Source organism: Austrofundulus limnaeus, unplaced genomic scaffold, assembly GCF_001266775.1.
Source record: "Austrofundulus limnaeus strain Quisiro unplaced genomic scaffold, Austrofundulus_limnaeus-1.0 Scaffold1016, whole genome shotgun sequence".
NCBI lineage: Eukaryota > Metazoa > Chordata > Actinopteri > Cyprinodontiformes > Rivulidae > Austrofundulus > Austrofundulus limnaeus.
This window is the reverse complement of record NW_013953418.1, coordinates 8683-26541: the sequence shown is the minus strand read 5'-3', so window position 1 is coordinate 26541 and position 17859 is coordinate 8683. Positions and strand designations below refer to the sequence as shown.

The window sequence follows — 17859 nt, the reverse complement described above, 5'->3', positions numbered from 1 at the left end:
AATGGCAAGTGCCAGGTTGGTAAATTTAAAGTTCTTCTTCTTTCTCACACACACACACACACACACACGCACACACACACACACCCTTGTATTTGCATCAAACTGAGGACTTTGTATTGACTTCCATTCATTTTGTAACTGTATTTAGTCTCGTCACACAAATTGAATCTATGGTCTTGACGGAGCAAGAGGACAAGAAGGACAAATAAAAATCACCCTCATTACGGACATGCACACATGCAGGCAGACAAAGCAGACATGCACATGCACCAGGGACGGAAATAGAAAAAGCCTTGAATCCTGGTCAAACACCATTTGGTATTTAAGTGCTGATAGACAAGGGCAGGACGCCACATGTGCCCGGGGATCAGAGACGCTGTTTGTCAGCAAGAAGATTGGAATAATGGAGGGACTGGCGGAGACAAAAATGGTGTGTACATTTGCGGAGGATGAAATAATGATGATTAAACTGATAAATGATAAAGGTCACGGAGACGATACCAACAATGAAGCTGATGATAATGACAGTGTTCTGTCATCTTTTATCTCGTTTTGATCATTGATCAAAGCAGAGGGAGGATACAATCACTGCCAGATCCACAGAGTATCCTGCTGCTAACTTTGTGTCAAAAATCTTTCAGTTTGTACACAGCTGTGACAGACACAAAGAGGCTGAATTGGTAATGAATTACTGGTGTAAAAAATGAGTCTTCTCAAAAAGGCCATGTCATTCTGGGATCTTGAGCTCAGAGTAACATGTAATACAGAAATAGGCTAAGAAAACTGCACTGACATGCCATCATCACAGGAGCCATTTAATAAACTGATGGACACCCCACTGAGCATTTTTGAGCTGAAGAAATGACTAAAAGACATCTAAAACATCCACAGATCTATCAAGCTCAGTTTGACCTAAAAGTCATTTTAGTGCACATCTAAAACTAGGTTAAGATTTCAAGCCGATGTCTGTATTTAGTTGAGCTTCGTAAGAATAAAAATCTTGACCTGGATGTAAAATTGAACTGGAGATCTCTGTGCTTCTTTCTTCCAGCTGCAACAATAAGACCTTTTATGAGCTATGATTCAGTGAGCTAACCAACCACGCAGGCAGTTTGACAATAAAAGATCTTGAACAATATGTGCAGCACTTCAAGTTGGATATCATACTTCATACTGACCAATGTGTTACATGAATACACATGTATTTCTGGTATCATCCCATTCAGCATGCCTCCCAGCCTGTGGTCACATGTTAAGTGTAGCAAAATCTTGTTTTTTTTTTTTTTTATCTGTCAGTGCTAATTACATCTTCATTTTGATTCTTTTCTCTGTTTTTAACCATGAAATTATAGAAGGAATTGCTTTTTAATGACAATACCAGTAATTGTGTTTCCATCAATGTTATTTTATGAAAATTTTGAAGTATCACATTAGAAATGTTTGACAGAAATAGAAAAATTTGAAAAAAAAAAACTTCCTCAGTTTTGCAAAAAAATGTTTTTAAGTTCACTTGAGGTGATTTTTGGATTTTCTGAAAAAGAGTTAATGTGCAAAAAGGGCGATGGAACCATGTGCCAAATAAGTTTTGATGTAGCAAACAGAGGATCCATCAGCTGTTTCCACTGTTGCTGTCTTTCAGATATTCCCATAACACAGAGAAAACGGATAAAAACAAATAGAACTTGACGCTCAATGTTGCTGATGTCCCCCGTTGCCATTCAGTAATGACCAACTGTTAGCAATTTTTTGGAATCAGACCTTCATTATTTAATGTCCTAATTTTATTTTATTTTATGTCATAAGGTGAACAAAGGGATAGACAATGTGCTAAAGTGATCTTGTCAAACTTCTGTACAAATGTGTTGAGAAGGTCTACCTTATGATGCACACAAAATTTAGTTTAGATCAGATCATGTTTGTGTGATTTAGAGCCCGTTGTGGTCAAAGTAGGTGGGGCTGAAGTGATCTCTTCAAATTACTACACTGACTTGTTGAGCAGGTCTCCCTGATGGTGCACACAGAATCTGGAGCAGATTGAATCACGTGTGTGATTTACAGCTAAMTGTGTGCAAACCACAAGGCATCAGCATTCACCACTCTGCCACACCCACATCATCCCAGCACCAGTCAGTGTTGAGAGAAGCACGCAGCATGTGAACTCTGCATGTTCACAGCTGTAGGGGGAGTCAGCTCGGATACACAGGGACGAATTGGCAGCTTTAAGTCAAAATGGCGACTTCCTGTAAGGATTGGACCATAGCTCCAAGACACTTTTTTGTAGGTCCTGAGACGTTGCACATGTGTACCTGATTTCATGATTCCAGGTCTAAGCATGGCTTGGGGCAAAATTTTTATTAACTATAGGGGATGCTGTGGCATTATTAGGCCATGCCCCGCGAAAATTGGACTGCACTTCTGTAGTGGTGTGGCTTTGGATCGACCATAGCAAATTGCATRCAAATTGGCTAAAATATGTGGAATTTACAGTCAAATGTATATCAATGGCACAATGTTTAATTAGGCCACACACACACAAAATTGGACTGCATGCCTGTATTAAGGTAGATTAGGATCGACCGTAGCAAATTTGGTGCAGATTGGCTGAAAAAAGTGGAATTTAGAGCCAAATGTAAGTCAGCGGCGTGATGTCTGACTTCGCTGCACAACCATGACCACGCCTTTCTTCAAATGGAGCATTTGTAATTCCCCTGCCTGGGGACARTTAGATTTATTTCTCTACATTTCTGGACAGCATGTAACATCACCAATGCTAGCTGAGACGACAGAACATGTAAAACTTGTCCGACAGCAACACATTCCTGAAAACTTCTCTCCATTGTCCCAAGATGTGTGATCCCTTAAAGTTTGTAAACTTAGGCTTGCATAGCCTGGTTGATTCACTCCAGACCAGTAGATTGACATGCCTAAATCTAATTTATCTATTTATTTATTGCAACATTTTAAATGTTCACTGAATATTTGCRTTACAGTTGGATGACTGACTGAAAAGGGTCAGTAAGAAGTTCAGACTGTGATTCAGTCGTTTTCTGTCAGTGCTAAAATCCAGTTCGGAGCACATTGATATTTCGGCTTTGTTCAGAAACTCAGGCTGACATATTTTAATAGTTTAAATGTTATAAAATGTAGGGCATAGGAACTCATTTCCTTGGGTTAAATGTTATCTAAATTTAGTCAGGAGTATTCGGGGTTAAACAAGGATAACGTGTGGACTAAATGTTAAAACTGCCTCAGTGAGATGTTGCCAAAGGTTAGATAAATGAAACAATATTTTTGGTTGATACAAGCATGACATTTTCCAAATAATCTCCCAAATTTCCAAAAAAATAAAAAAGCACAATATCCGCATGGTAAAACAATATGGCTGCCATTTTTACCTATTGCTGCCTTTGGAAGTCATTTTTTGTTCATTTTGACCTGAGATGAGATTGAATCATTCAAATTTAGGTCAAGCACTAGACTGAAACTTCACGTGGTTCAATGATTTGTTTACACCAGGGGTCTCCAACCAGTAGCTCGTGAGCTCATTTAAAGTGGCTCTGGAATCTACATGTTTTATTTTATTCTATGTTATTTTTTGTGCAAAACAAGCTTATTCCAATGATTTAAGTTTAAAATTAAATGTTGTAAAGTGTAGCTCTTGGACAATTTAATTTCGTGAAAGTAGCTCTTAAGGAAAAAGAGGTTGGAGAYCCCTGGTTTACACTCAGTGCAGACCCACATTTCAGAATAACTCAACAGTACATCTGTAAAGAGTAAACTCATTCAATATATAACTGCAAATGCTATTTGGTATGTGTGATACTCTTTTTTATGTTCCATTTCATATTTTGCAATGAGTACCTTTTAAATGACTGCATGGTTAACACTCAARTTAAAAGAAATCCAGAGAATTGTATTTGTTTGTTTTTAAGTTCTCACTGGTGTTTGAACAGTATTATTTTTATGGAAGCAGTTTATTCATTTCAGTGGCTTGACGTCAAAACATCATTTTGATTTTAATTTCAGGAAACACATAAGTTGCTAACAAATAAAAAAAKACCTTTGTGTATTCTCAGGAGGAGATACTATTTTAATCATTATTGGGGTGTATGATTCAAAAAGAGGAATCAATTTATTTATCAATTACATKGTTGCAATAGTCTGTATTTTTCTTGGCGAAGCTCGTCCTTCTTGAGTGGCTGTTAGCAGTAAACCTTTGACAGCTCAGACTTTTCTCATAAATGGATAAGAAAACAGGATTTTTCTTGTATCCTCTCCCTCTTTTACACGCACACACACGCACGCACTAAAGTGACGAGGATATTCATCATGTGATTTACGTTTTATTTCCTTTGGGAAAATGTTTGTGACACAGACATAAGAGTGTGCGCGTGTGTGTTTGTGTGTGTTTGTTTGATAGACAGAATATAATCTCTCATTTTTCTGTCTGGAGTTTTGAAGCAGTGCTTTGTATTCTGCTCCTGTCTTCTTATCCCACAGCAAGGTTGGTGTTCAGAAGCAGAGAGAGAAAGCAAGATGAAGCAGGAAGACTTTTTTTTTACCTTTGCAGATGGAGGTCTTCTCTGAACCAGCTGAGCCTTCGGTCTCACTATCAAGAAGAGAGAAATAAAAATGGAAAGGGGAACAAGAAGAGGTGGGTTAGAATAACAGAGGTGAGAGATTTCTGAAAATCATTTGGCGGTAGCTAAGATCGAAAGATCTCCCACATCAACAGCGTGAAACTGGAGCAGCCAGGCAGAGTCTGAAGAAATAAATGGATCAAGCTTTTTCTACTGGTTACCGTGGGAAAGAAGAAAAGCTCATTAAACAATATAAGATACCTAAAATCTGTTAAGTGGGACACAAAAAGGGAAAATATATTGACTCAGAAACATGATACTAAAGCAGGAAAGCACAGGGGATTTGGAAAATAAGCTCAGCCTAAAGAGAAAACAGAGGGGGATTCCCATTACAGAGAAAGATGAAGAGACTGCTGGGGATGACAGCAACATCTGACAGTTGGCAAGTTGATGATGGACAGAGAGGGGGAGATGAAGAGCTATTTCTGAGGCTAATATGTTCCTGAGCCTCACAGGAAAAGCACAATGTTACACCGAGACTTTACGACCCTAGTCCTCTCTGGTACAGGACTGTGTTTGCCTGAGGGCTGAGAAAAGAAAGAGCCTTCAATCATGCCAACGGTTGACAAAACAATAAAAGTAACCCTCTAAAAATCCTGGACACTGTGTAAAGTATTTTATCAATCCATCTCCAAAATATGAGCAGCTCACTGGAGACGATCTTTTTACAATCTGAAGAGTCCAGGAGCGACACATGACAGATTTCATTTCATTTTTTGTTTTTAATTGAAAATGAATAAGCTATTAAACAAAAAAACAATCAAACTTACATGTGTATTATTGGGGGTTTGTCTTATGTTTTTAAGGTGATGTTTTATTTAGCTTACAATGTGCAATGAGTCACTGTCTAGATACCCTCAAATACTAAAGATAGTTTAATAAAAACAACACTAAAGCATTTAAAATAAACATAAAACTCTTAGAATAACAGCATATTACAACCTTGCTTCTCAAAGTTTTTAATCTGTTACAGCTCTCAGCTAATACCACACCAAGTTTTTAATAAAGCTGAAAATGACTGAGAAACTGAACACATTATTACAGTGTGTGTGGTGCAGTAAACTATTTTACCACATCTGAATATTGGGTAAACAGTTTTTTTTTCTTGTGAAGGTCTGTGTACATTTTTCTCTAGTTAACTCAGGTCACTACACAGTAGAGCAGCAGCGAAGTTGTCATTAAGTCTATCAACTCAACAGCTTGAGCTTCTGCTTTGAACTGAATCTGCTACTGTAAACCTGCTTATACAGTGATGAGAAGGAAAATTCTGGAAATAATCAGCTCAGCTACACCAGATCATACACCCCTACAACCGACGCACAGAGAAACATGCTGATTCGCGCGCTGCAGCTACTGTACGTGTTTTATTTCTTTTCCATTAGCGAGGGAATCTGTGTGAGCCTGAGGATGTGAAGATGCACAAAACAAGCAAAGACAGACAAAGTGGCAGACTGAATGAGGAAGAGAAGGATGCACGGACATGACAGAGGCTGACAGGACAGGCAGAATAATGTACTGTTACAGATGAATTACCACTGAATGCTACTGACAGCTGAATGATAGTACTGAAACATGTCACTGCTGTGTATTTCTGTGCGTGTCCGTGCAGTTCTGAGAGCCTCCTGGACGGAATACAGAGGAGAGAGAAAAAAACAGTCAGATGTTTTCAAGCAGCATCCCTGAGCTCCACAGCTCTGATCTCTGCTGAAGGGATCAGTCTTTCAACACAAACATTGCAAAATGCTCCACCATGACTGAATGCAATGAAGACAAAACTGCGCACATAAGTACTCCTCACTGTTATTTACGTCATTTGACATTAAAGAAAATGCAAATGAACATCGTTTAAGTGAAGCAGCATGACATGGAGGAGGAAAAACGAGGCGGTGCATCAGAGGAAAAAAAAACAGAAGAGACATAGAGGGGAAAACACAAGGGGAGAGATGGATGAGGAGCCTGCACTAAAAAAACAGCTGAAAATTGAGGCTCTGATGCAGCACTGCTGGCAAATTAGCCCAACAAACTACTCAGAGCCATCACACACACACATACACGTCTGCATGCACACACTCCTTAGCTATTCCTAATGCATCAGCAGTGTGTTTTGCTCCTGTGTAGCCCTATTGACTGTGAATGGGCAGGACAGCAGAGAGGAGTGCTGGGTGATCATTGTTATCCTTGCAGAGTCACATTAGTAGAGGCTAAAACCAGAGCGAGGCCAGGAGCAGAGTGAGTGACTCACAATCAGCTGGTCTGCATTAGTGGGAGGTCTGCAGAGTGGGTTGTCTGATTTGTTGTGGGGGAAAAAAAGGAAAACAAAGTGGCCACAGGCATGCTCGGGGCGTGCTGAGCCGCCAGTGGTGGCAGCTTCTGTCTGACTCCTCTAGCTGTCATTTTATGTGAGAGCTGAGTATAATTCACAATGTGAGGCATGTTTAATTTATGTGTTGCTACAACATAAGACAGCAACACAAGTCTGAAGGAGGAGGTGAGTGATGAAGCTGCAGGAAATTGTTGCAACCTGCCGGCACAGAACGACAGGTAGACAGAATGATCCTGCATCCTCTTTACTGCCCAACACAAATATGCTACTCTTAAAAAGGGACAGTTCAGATCTTAAAGCAGGGTTTGGTGGAGAGTTGCTGAACAATGAACATCTTACCTGTTGTAGATAGCTCATTAAACAGCTTTGATTTGACAAAATAATGAGGAATTCTGACCAGGCTAACAAAGCTGATTGTTGTCATTTCAAAACATCTTCAGCCACAGCGGTTTCATCACACATCGGGGCTATGTCTGAATATGTCATTTTTTTATCTTTCAGGAAGCTGAAAAGTGTTTGCAGCTGTTTGCATTTTCTGGCCAGCATAAACAACACACTGAATCATGTTGCACACACACAGCCATTTGCTATTGAATAGCTGTATGAATGGTAAACCTTTGGAGCATGTAACACATTTCAGGGGATTGTTGGAAAATAACAAAAATACCGCTTTATCAGTATTTTACTTCAGTTTAAGTTGGTATGAATTTTTTGAGATTAGAAAATTTGCGTGTTAATTTCATTTTGTTATTTAAGCAGAAATAATATGAAAATTGTTACCAAAATGCTACAACTAGCTGCCGATGTCTCTGTTTGTGTTTGCAAATACCCATCAAACTTTATGTGAATTAAAGGCCAAGTTTTCCTTGGACAAATGCATCACCTACATTTTAGACTAAGATCATCTAATGATTAGAAGTGACAGAGTCACAGCCATTTTGATGAAACCTTGAAACTAATATTGTGCACAGGCTCATGCGTGAACTCACTCTCAGCTACTACCACAACCTCAGCAGCTTAAATTTGGCTAAGTTTTAGACATTCTTGTCTTTTTTTGGCTTTGTCAACCATCATGAAATGGGTTGACTCAAAAGTCAATCACTTTTAGTGGTACAGTACATTCTTCAATTTTTAAAAAAATTAATTAACATGAGTTCATTCTAACTGTTAATAGCAAAGTTTTAAGCCTGATTTATACTTCAACAGAATGGGAGACAGCAGACTGATAATTACATCACTTCGGACAGCTTTTTCTGACCGAGTTGAAGATGCGGATGGGATGGAATACCATATTACCAGCTGCTTGTCAAAGCTGTGCATCTTCCTAATTTAATGGCTTCTGGGAACAAATCATTTTCAGCATAATACATGCAGAAACACATGCTGCTCCCCATGAACAAACACGTCCACCTAGTTCTGACCAATCAAACTCTGTGAGCCACAAGGTCTGCAGGACAGATGCTGCGTTCCGTTTACATTGTATTCCGGGAACTGGTAAATGGTAGTGACGTCATTTCCCAACAAACCATATGAAACTGCATTCCAGTTAGCCGACAGGTGATTGTATTGCTGCTGCTAACCTAGCTACAACACTGCTACAATATAAACAATGACAAAAAGAGAACTCTACTATGTACGTCATGCAAATAAACATTGATTTTACAGTATTGCACAGAAAACGCACTACTTGTGCGAGTGATTAAACATACACAAAAAATTAAGAAAGTTAATTAACAGTAAAAGTTACGGAGTTAACTTTCTAAAACTGCGAATAGCCACCATCTTGAAATCGAAACTGGGGGCAGTTTCAGTTCTTCCACTTTACAAGTGGAATATTACGACTGGAGGGGGCGTTCCAGTTTAAATCTACCAATGGGAAGTGGAAAATTACCACTTCCCAGGACTACTGGAACGGAGTTCTGACTGGAGGCAATGCACATGGCAGGTGTCACCAAGTGATAACAGACAGATTTACACATTTTTTTGTCACTCAGCAGCAAAAGAAAGATGTGTAACTGGAAGTATAAACCAGCCTTTAGATGCAGGTCTTGCACAATATCAGTTGGGAATGGGTCTCAGTTACTAATTTACTAAATTTTAGCCCAATATCTGTAAAACTGACTGAGTTATAGCCATTTATGTGTTCTCTAAAATTTAAAGATGACAGCAATCCACTTTGATCTTAGTGCCCCACTGCAGGCTAGCAAATTTTCTCCAAAGTAAAGTCATTAAAAAAGCTATCTACAAAAAGAAAGGTGTTAATTGTTCACGACCTTACCCTTACTTCACTGCAGAAGAGCTGAACTCTCTCTTTTTAATGTACACACAAACGTCCGAGTGTGCACACGTGCTTTTCAAGCCTGCTAATGAATGCGCAGACTTAAACATGCTTCACGGGACAACGGTTTAACAGAAATCTGCTCCTCAAAGGACGGACAGTGGACAACAAAAGCCTTTTCTGAATAGGAAGAAGAGAACTCTCAAGGGCTCTGCAACAAGGAGGACGTTTAGCCTGTCCAAGGGGAGTTAAAGAGGAGAATAGCGGATTGGAAGAACACCTACCGGGAAAGGAAAATCTGCAGCTCAAACAGTCTGAAGGAGGGATGAAGTGAGCCGAGAACAATTGAGCCAGCTGCCTCACAAAGTGGACAACTGAACAGGAAAACAGCTTGAAGAGAACATTTTCATATGGACTAGAAGATAAAACTTGGGCCTAATGACTCTGTTTCTCCTACTCCCCAATACAAAGCGCGTGCATATAGAGCCAGGTTATTTTGTGAAGGTGATTTTAAAATCATTTGTGAAGCGGTTCTGCTTTGAACAAAGAGCGTTTTGTGGGAAATCGTCTCTGAGTGGGTGAGCTGACAGCCGAGCAGAAGGGACACAGATGCACAATGAAAATGAACTCGGGCCTGATAATTGTAGCTTACACGCAGAGAGCACGCAGGCAGCATTTTCTTAGACATGGTGAGGAGTTGCGAAGTGGGTGGGGCTATTTTAGGGCTGCCAAGATTTTGTACGTGTTGAAGGTTTTCATTAATTTTCCTCCCTGTGAGTGACAGTCGCAGCATGGCTAAAGCTTGGGATGTTTATTAAACCATCCTGGCTGTAAAACCAGTGTGAAAGATGAGCAACGGTGCAACAAAATATCAGAGGATTTTTACTGATTTACATGAAGATCTTTATAGGCAACATTCAGACAACAAAATGATGCTCAGGCTCAACTTTTATGGAACAATCAGCTGTTTAAATCAGGCCATTTGTGGACTCCAGGGCTGAATCTGGATGAAAGCAGCATTTGTGGTGAAAATGTTCATTTGCTCCAGACACTTCTGGCTTTCGCTGTTTTAATAGCCAAGGCCCATGGGTCTCTTTTTTTCAAGGAAAAACTGAAAATTATTAGAAACAAACCAAGGCTATTTAAACTGAAACCATACAATTATAGAATTTCTCTTGATACAGTCAGAAATAAAAGAGCTGCAATCAAAAACTAACAGACCCTGTATTCCAAAAATACATTTTGGGGGTCAGTAATTAATTATCTGACTCACAAACTCATTACCACAAACACTCATTTGTTAATAAATGGAACATAATCAGATACAGTAATCAGTTTGATTTAAAAATAAATGATTAAGTCAAACTAAAAAAAAAAACTACTCCGCAATCTGTCACCAAGCCCCTCACGCTAGGTTCAGACCGAACGCGTTTTGAGCGTCAGGAGCATCAGGTTTACATGCAAAGTCTATGTTGGACGTGCGTCTAGGGGACATCGAGAAGGCTTGCGGTGCATTTCTGCTGTTTGCAGATGATGTGGTCCTATTGGTGTCATCGGGCTGTGAGAGTGAAGCAGCTGGGATGAGGATCAGCACCTCCTAATCTGAGTCCACTCAATCAGAAAAGGGTGGATTGTTCTCTGCAGGTTGGGGGTGAGGTTCTACCTCAAGTGAAGGAGGTTAAGAGTGAAGAAAACACAGAGTGTGAGACTGATAGACAAATCAGTGTGGCTTCCACAGTATTGTGGACTCTGCACTGGTCTGTTATGGTGAAAAGGCCGCTGAACTGTAAGACAAAACTCTCAATTTACTGCTCAGTCTACGTTCCTACCCTCATCTATGGCCACGAACTCTGGGTAGTGACCGAAAAAAATCAAGATTGCGGATACAGTTGGTTGAAAGGAGCTTTCTCTGCAAGGTAGCTTAACTCTCCCTTAGAGATAGGGTGAGAAGTTGTCCAGCAGAGACTCAGAGTAGAGTCGCAGCTCCTCCACATTGAGAGAAGCCAGTTGAGGTGGTTCAGGTATCTGATAAAGATGCTCCCTAAACACTTCCCTAGGAAGGGACTTCAGGCATGTCTGACTGGAAGGAGACCCTGAGGAAGACCCAGGACACAATGGAGAGACGTGGTCTCTCCATCACCTTGGAATCCTTCCAGAAGATCCGGAAGAGATGGCTGGGAAAGAGAGGTCTGGATCTCTCTGCTCAAGCTGCTGGCACTGACTCGACTCTGGAACAAGAAGATGATGGATGGATGGATGGATGGATGGATGGATGGATGGATGGATCAAAAGCTGGGTACTCTGTTTTTTCCTGCCATGACTTTCCTGTGATAGGGCTGTTTTCAGTGTAGGATTTTCTGGCTGTTTGGTTGCAGGACCATGGCATTGTTAGTCTAAAAATCCTAAGCATACTGGATCTGTGTTTTGTTTTTGGTTATGTGTAATCAATTTTAATCAGCTCCACAGACAACAGATAAAATCACAGAATAAAATTTAAATTCTAAAAGAGTGAATATTTGTTTTCCTGATTTCTAATTTCACACTGAAGATCCATGTGCTTTGACTGAAACAAAAAAAGCAGTTTGACTTTCTGACTGTATTATAAATTACAGTCAGAGCTGCAGTAGCAGAGTTCATAATTGAACTCCCTTGGTTATGAAACAAAACACCATTGTTTTTAGTCATTATTGCCAGCATGCTCTGCTGGGTCTTTTCCCTCTCTGGCAGGGTGTCAAGCTCGCTTCTCTCCGTAGCCTGACCATGTTTTGCCACGCGTGCTGCTAATCTCTCCTCCAAACAAATGAAAATGAATCCAAAAGCCAACGCACATACAAAAAGGGCTCACTGTCTATCTGTGCGCACAGTCACAAACAACAACAACAACAACAAAAAGAATCTGTTTCCTGCTAATAGCAACAATCGCAGACACACACACGGCCAGGTGGGCCATCGGCTGATTGTTGCCGACTGGGCAAAGCAACACACAACAACACATGCCTGCGCACACTGCTGTGAAAACTCTGCCTGAACGCTGAATCCTGATTCGCTAATGAGCTGTCATGGTGACAGATTCTGCCATTTAATTGGCTGGTAAAGGAGGCAATTAGGATTCAGCGCATAGATCCACATCAGAGAGCCGAGGTTGAGGGTTTCTGTAGATTACGTTTGTGAGTGTGTGAACTTCAAAGTGAAACCCACAGTGAGAGACCACAGACGTGTCACTCACTCCTTTAAATTAATTCTGATCATCCTGCTTTGTGATCTGAGACCGAGTCGGAACAGAGGCACGTGTGTGTGTGTGTGTGTGTGTGTGTGTGTGTGTGTGTGTGTGTGTGTGTGTGNGTGTGTGTGTGTGTGTGTGTGTGTGTGTGTGTGTGTGTGTGTGAGCAAGCGAGTTGCTCTTGTCTTCACACATTCTCGAGATTTGTTTCAAAACAAGTTCACCCTTTTTTCCTCTGCTTCTTTTCTCGCTCTTCCTCATCTTTCACTCTATAGGTCCACGTCATCCTTCTCTATTTTTTATCTATTTTTCTTCTAAATCCACCATCTGCTGCCTCAGTGTGCAGCATCTGAGCAACAGTTGAACAAGTGGCTTGTTTTACCCATCTATGAATAATAATAATAATAAAAAACTTAAGTGCAGTAGAAAAGTAGCTTTCATGTGTGCTCCTGGTGCCTTTTTCCTCATATTGTGAGACACTTTGCATATTTCCATATGTGTTTTTCTTTGAAGGAAGAACAAATTGTGTTCTGTTTAAAAATATGCTTGATTCTCATACTTTCTTTTTTTACAGACAAGTATAAGCTAGAATTTTGCACGGACGACTCCTTTTGCTTGCATGCTGATTTAAGTGTTGGAGCAGGTAGTTAACTGCTTGAAAAGGGGTTCAAATCAGGTTCATCTACGGGCAGAGATCTTACTCGGCGAGGCATTTAACTCCACAGATCCAACAGGTGAGTGCCTTTTCGCAGCTGCTATCATAGCTGTGAGAGCGTTTCCCAAATGAGTTAATGAGCAACAGGCTGTGAAACACTTTCTGCCTGAGTACATCTTTACAGAAAAGACTGTTTCACTTTTTAGTGACCTTCGCATTGATGTGTATCTGAAAAAAACTTGTTTCTTCAGTTATCTCCTTTCCATTTTTTTTTTTTTGCTCTGGTCATGCTGCAAAACCTTTGTCTCATAAATAAAGCAAATCTTTTCAAATTGTGTCTTTGCCTTAGTGTGTTTCCTTGTCATTCATATGTGCGAGTGTATTTACAGCATGTCTTGTTTCAACCAGGCAGGAGCAAGGATCAGTGACCTTTGGGCTGTTACATTTTTAAAACAGTGTTTAAATAATAGATTAGGTTGGAATAAAACTGCAGAGGATGACATATACATGAAAAAAATCTGAGCTATAGTGGGTGAAGGTGAGAGGAAAAGAAGAAAATCTCTGAAAGAGAATTGACAAATGAAGACGCAGAGAACTGTGACTACATTATATTGCAGTGTGTGACTTTATGAGCATGTTTGTATGTAAACGCTTAACATTTGTCACATCACTACATCACCTAAAAGCTTTTACAATACACACTTCTAGGAGTTTTAAAAATTTCAAATCAAGTTTTCACTTTGGTATAAAATAAATTACTTAAATCCAAAACCAATATTGTGCTTTTAGCACAAAGCTAAAAAAGTAAATGCTAATCTCTGCTGCTAAATTTAAACAGAAAAAAAAGACTTTCTCCTTGCAGGAGCCCAAACAACTCATCATACAACATTTTGATGATTAATGGTTTTGTGTCAGTTTATTATTTTATATAAAAGAAATACAATGTATGGAGGCAGAAAAAATGCACAAAGCAGCTTCATCGGTGTAGTTTTTGTGTTCACAAATGATCTCATTAGGTTAGTTTTTGGACTTTTTGTTATTAGCTTCCTGGAAGATTATCAACCTCATTCAGTCATGCCTTCACATTCTCATGTGCAGCTTCTTCAGTAGATTTTAGGGCTGAAGAGTGTGAAAGACATTAGTAAAGTCAGCTGATTGATTGGAATTTGGTCCCTATGATAAAGTGACATTTTGCATTTCTGATTATTTTTAAGCTAAATGTGCTTTCTGCTCCAGATTCAGCATAAAACACCTGATTCTTATCTACTGGAATAAAAAGAGCCTTTTCTCCACCAGAGCACAACACACTGCTGCATCATCTCTTTTCTCTGGTAAGTGCAATGTTTACCTTTGTCTGGCGTGTACATAATTTAATAATGTGAAATGAAATGCCAGTGTTGATTTCAGACAACGTTAAATCCTCAGATGGCTGAAAAGAAAAACACTGATGGTCTTGTCACAATGAAATTTGGTATGATTGTTTGTCTTTGTGTCTATGGTGTATAATGATGTGATTGTGATGCTGTAATTTTGAGTGTTTTATTTGCTGCAGAACATGAACCTGCTGAAAAACAGCAATTATGCTGAGTCAGGCTTGATTTTTAGTAATCTTTTCCTGTTGAATCAATAAATCAAATCAAATCAAATCAATCAATGCGATGTTTGATTCAGCTGGTTCCGACACCCATGGTGTTGAAGCTGCACTTAATCTCAACATGATCCAGTCTGGTGGAGCTTGATTTGGAACATGGAGACTCCTTCACGGAGGACACCTTAATAATCTGCTGCTACCCTCCAAGTGCTGAATAATTTAAAAATGAGCTTTATTCTATCGTCTACAAATAGGAGATCCTGTTAGAGGATGGTTTCAAAATTCAGATGACCAGTAAGAATTATTAAATTCTAATGGTATCGTCCGTTAAAATGCACCACATGATCTGATAGATTTTATTTAAAAATAATACTCTCTCTTAAAAAAATTGTAAAGAAAAATGATTCAGTGTTGCATCTATTCAGACTATAGCTACAGGTATTAAAGTGTGCATACTCTGTAAATTTTATTTTGTCAAGATTTTAAAACAGATTCAAATAAGAAGGAAAAAAGTATTGTGTTCAAAATCAACACTGTTTAAACAAAGTTTTTTGTGCAAAACATCAGCTTTTTGTGTTCTTTTTATAAAGTAATGTTAAAAATTTGAGAAGAAAAAAAAATTGAGAAGCTAATTAAATAAAGTTTTTAGCCTCAGTAGAAGCCAATGCACTGCAAAAACTAACCATTTAAAATAAGTAAAAATAAATAAATAAATACTAGCTTATAGTTTGTATTTTCTCAAATAAGTAAAACAATCTAAGAGGGCAGTAAGAGAATTGCACTTGGTAGGACTTCTTGAAATAAGGAAAAAAAAAAATTCCAGGCTAAAGAAATTAATAATCGAACACATTCTGTTCTTGCTTGTCAAAACAAATTCAAAAAAGACTTGGTTAGATGAACAGTTTTTGCAGTGTGTCAAATGTAACACAAGCCAGTTCCACACCACCCCAGTTATATTTAAAACATATATTTTGCTGGGTTTGCCCCTCCTGTCCACACAAAGTGTTTGGTGAGAAAGCAAATATATTTTTCAATCTCTCTCCAAAGGGGAGCTGTTTTAAAACTGTTTCTGGTGGATTTTTGGGGACAGGAGACATGGAGCATTAAAAAACAAAAAACAACATAAAGCAGTATATTTCGTTCATGCACATCATTAATTTGTGTCCTAGAAAACAAACTTTTTTTGTTGTTTTTACCAGGATTTTCTCTCTGTCCTGTTTCATCCAGAACATTCACCATTAATGTTTTATTGTGTTCTGACATGGGCGATAATAAAGAGGAAACTGTAAAAGGGCTAACAAATAAAAAACTTTTTGGTAAAAAATTTATCCAAGCTAAGCTGGGTTTTGGCTGTTATTTGATGAGTTAATGTGGACGTTAAACTAGTGGCACACAATGGGTTTTGCAGAGTGTTTGAATGGTGTGATGGGGAAAAAAGAAACAAAAGAAAATTGACAGAGTAACTATTGTAGATTGTTGCAATAATAATTTCAGAAGAGCATAATGTTAAAAGGAGGGATGGGTGTCTCTCCAAGCTAACACTGACTGACAGATTATAAAAGTTAAAGGAACATAAAGCACTACTTTACACTATTTACAGCCAGAGAAACCCTTCTTCTGTTCCTAGTAGCTCATTAAATTGAGCTTCACCTACAAGAAACTGAAAATTTGTTACATCTCAAAACCAACCCACGCCTAATCAAGCATATGCAGCATGAATTACATAAAGCAGCAAAAAACATTAATGTGCAAACTTATGTTAGGCTTATAAAAGCTTTGATCAAACCAAAAGTTGGCTCAAAACAATAAGGCCGTTTATCAGGCGTGCGAGCTGAAGCCCACGTTTCAACATGAGCTCTTGGCCTTTCTGGCTGCTGCTCGTCTTTGTGAGCACGGCTTTGATTTGACATTTCAGAAGAGTGTCCTTCATCAGTCCTGCTCGACGAGGATGTCTACTGCCACTCCATGCTATAGAAAATCTATCAAGAACTTTCCAACTTTGAAGTCCACCAGATATGATCAAAACACATGAGTTCTTGCTCATCAGAAACCCATCGACTGCTCCGCTGCAGATGCTCATTAAACACAGAGGTTGTGAAAAATGAGCTCTGAGGGAGACAGCTTCATGGCTCCTCCTCGCCCGGTGGTGCCGCTGCAGAGAAATGAGAGGGGAAGAGAACTCCGAGAGGCTGAAAGGAGGGGTTCTGCTGACAAACCTCATCCAAGACAGTTGATCTCCATGGGAGAAGCAAACACTCCTCTTAGGATAATTGACTTTGCGTTGAAAGCAGACTTTATGTGGAGTTAGCTTCACAAGAGCAGTCTCTCCTGAAAGGTATGAGAAGCTGCCAGCCCTGTACGGCTCTGTTCGCTCAATAAATCGGACCGTCAAACACTCAATCAGCGAATCAAATGATTCCACAGAAGCTCAAATGAATGGGAACAAACACCAGCACTGCAACATCCACGGCCCATTACAACAATACCCCGGTCATTAGATGATAAATTGAAGTCACCTCGGAGTGTGGTGAGATGTTCTGCTCCTCTGTGCCTTTGTGCTAATACTGATGACATCTTTCATAAATCATGTAATTTTTTTGTATTGAGAACTGAGGGAGACCATCTGAAAAACCTGTCGCCATGGAGCAACTACAGCAGAAAGGAGGCAATTTAAGAGACAGTTAAATGTTTTTCTACTTCCTATTGTCCTAAAAGTGAAACTACCCGAGAAAGACTACAGAAACTGAATATAACTTTTGCACCATTTACAGTATGACTTCACTTTTCCCCTTTTTACTGAGAAAAAAAGCTTCACAAATGCTTGAAAGAAAATGGTCACAGAAACTTTAAAATTATGCATCCTACATGTTTCTCAATGAACTCACAAAGTTAGCTTTAAATACATTTTAATACAATAAAAAATATAAGAAATGGATTTATAGAAAATGTAATAAAATATTACAAATGAGTGACTAAATGCATGCAATTATTAAAAAATAATTCAGTTTTTTTACATCACATGTTTAAGTATAAAAAAGTCTTGATTATTAGTAAGCACAAATAGATGTGGCAGCAGCAGCTGTGACATTTCCAATGCAGCATGGGGCACTTATAAAATATTGTTTCCATGAATTGCTAGGTTTATATATATA

The 17859-nt window shown here is 39.1% G+C and overlaps 1 protein-coding gene across 2 annotated transcripts in view; it reads right to left on the bottom strand.

The window, feature by feature from the left end:
* Positions 1 to 17859, bottom strand: part of LOC106533774 (protein ELFN1) — a 44528-nt gene that overhangs the window by 22773 nt on the left and 3896 nt on the right. Inside the window, exon 2 of one of the 2 annotated variants that reach the window (XM_014030207.1) lies at positions 4563 to 4609. The exons of the other annotated variant lie outside the window; for it this stretch is intronic. The gene's annotated coding sequence lies outside the window, so the exon portion shown is untranslated. The remainder of the gene's footprint in view (positions 1 to 4562; positions 4610 to 17859) is intronic. 2 annotated transcript variants of the gene reach the window in all.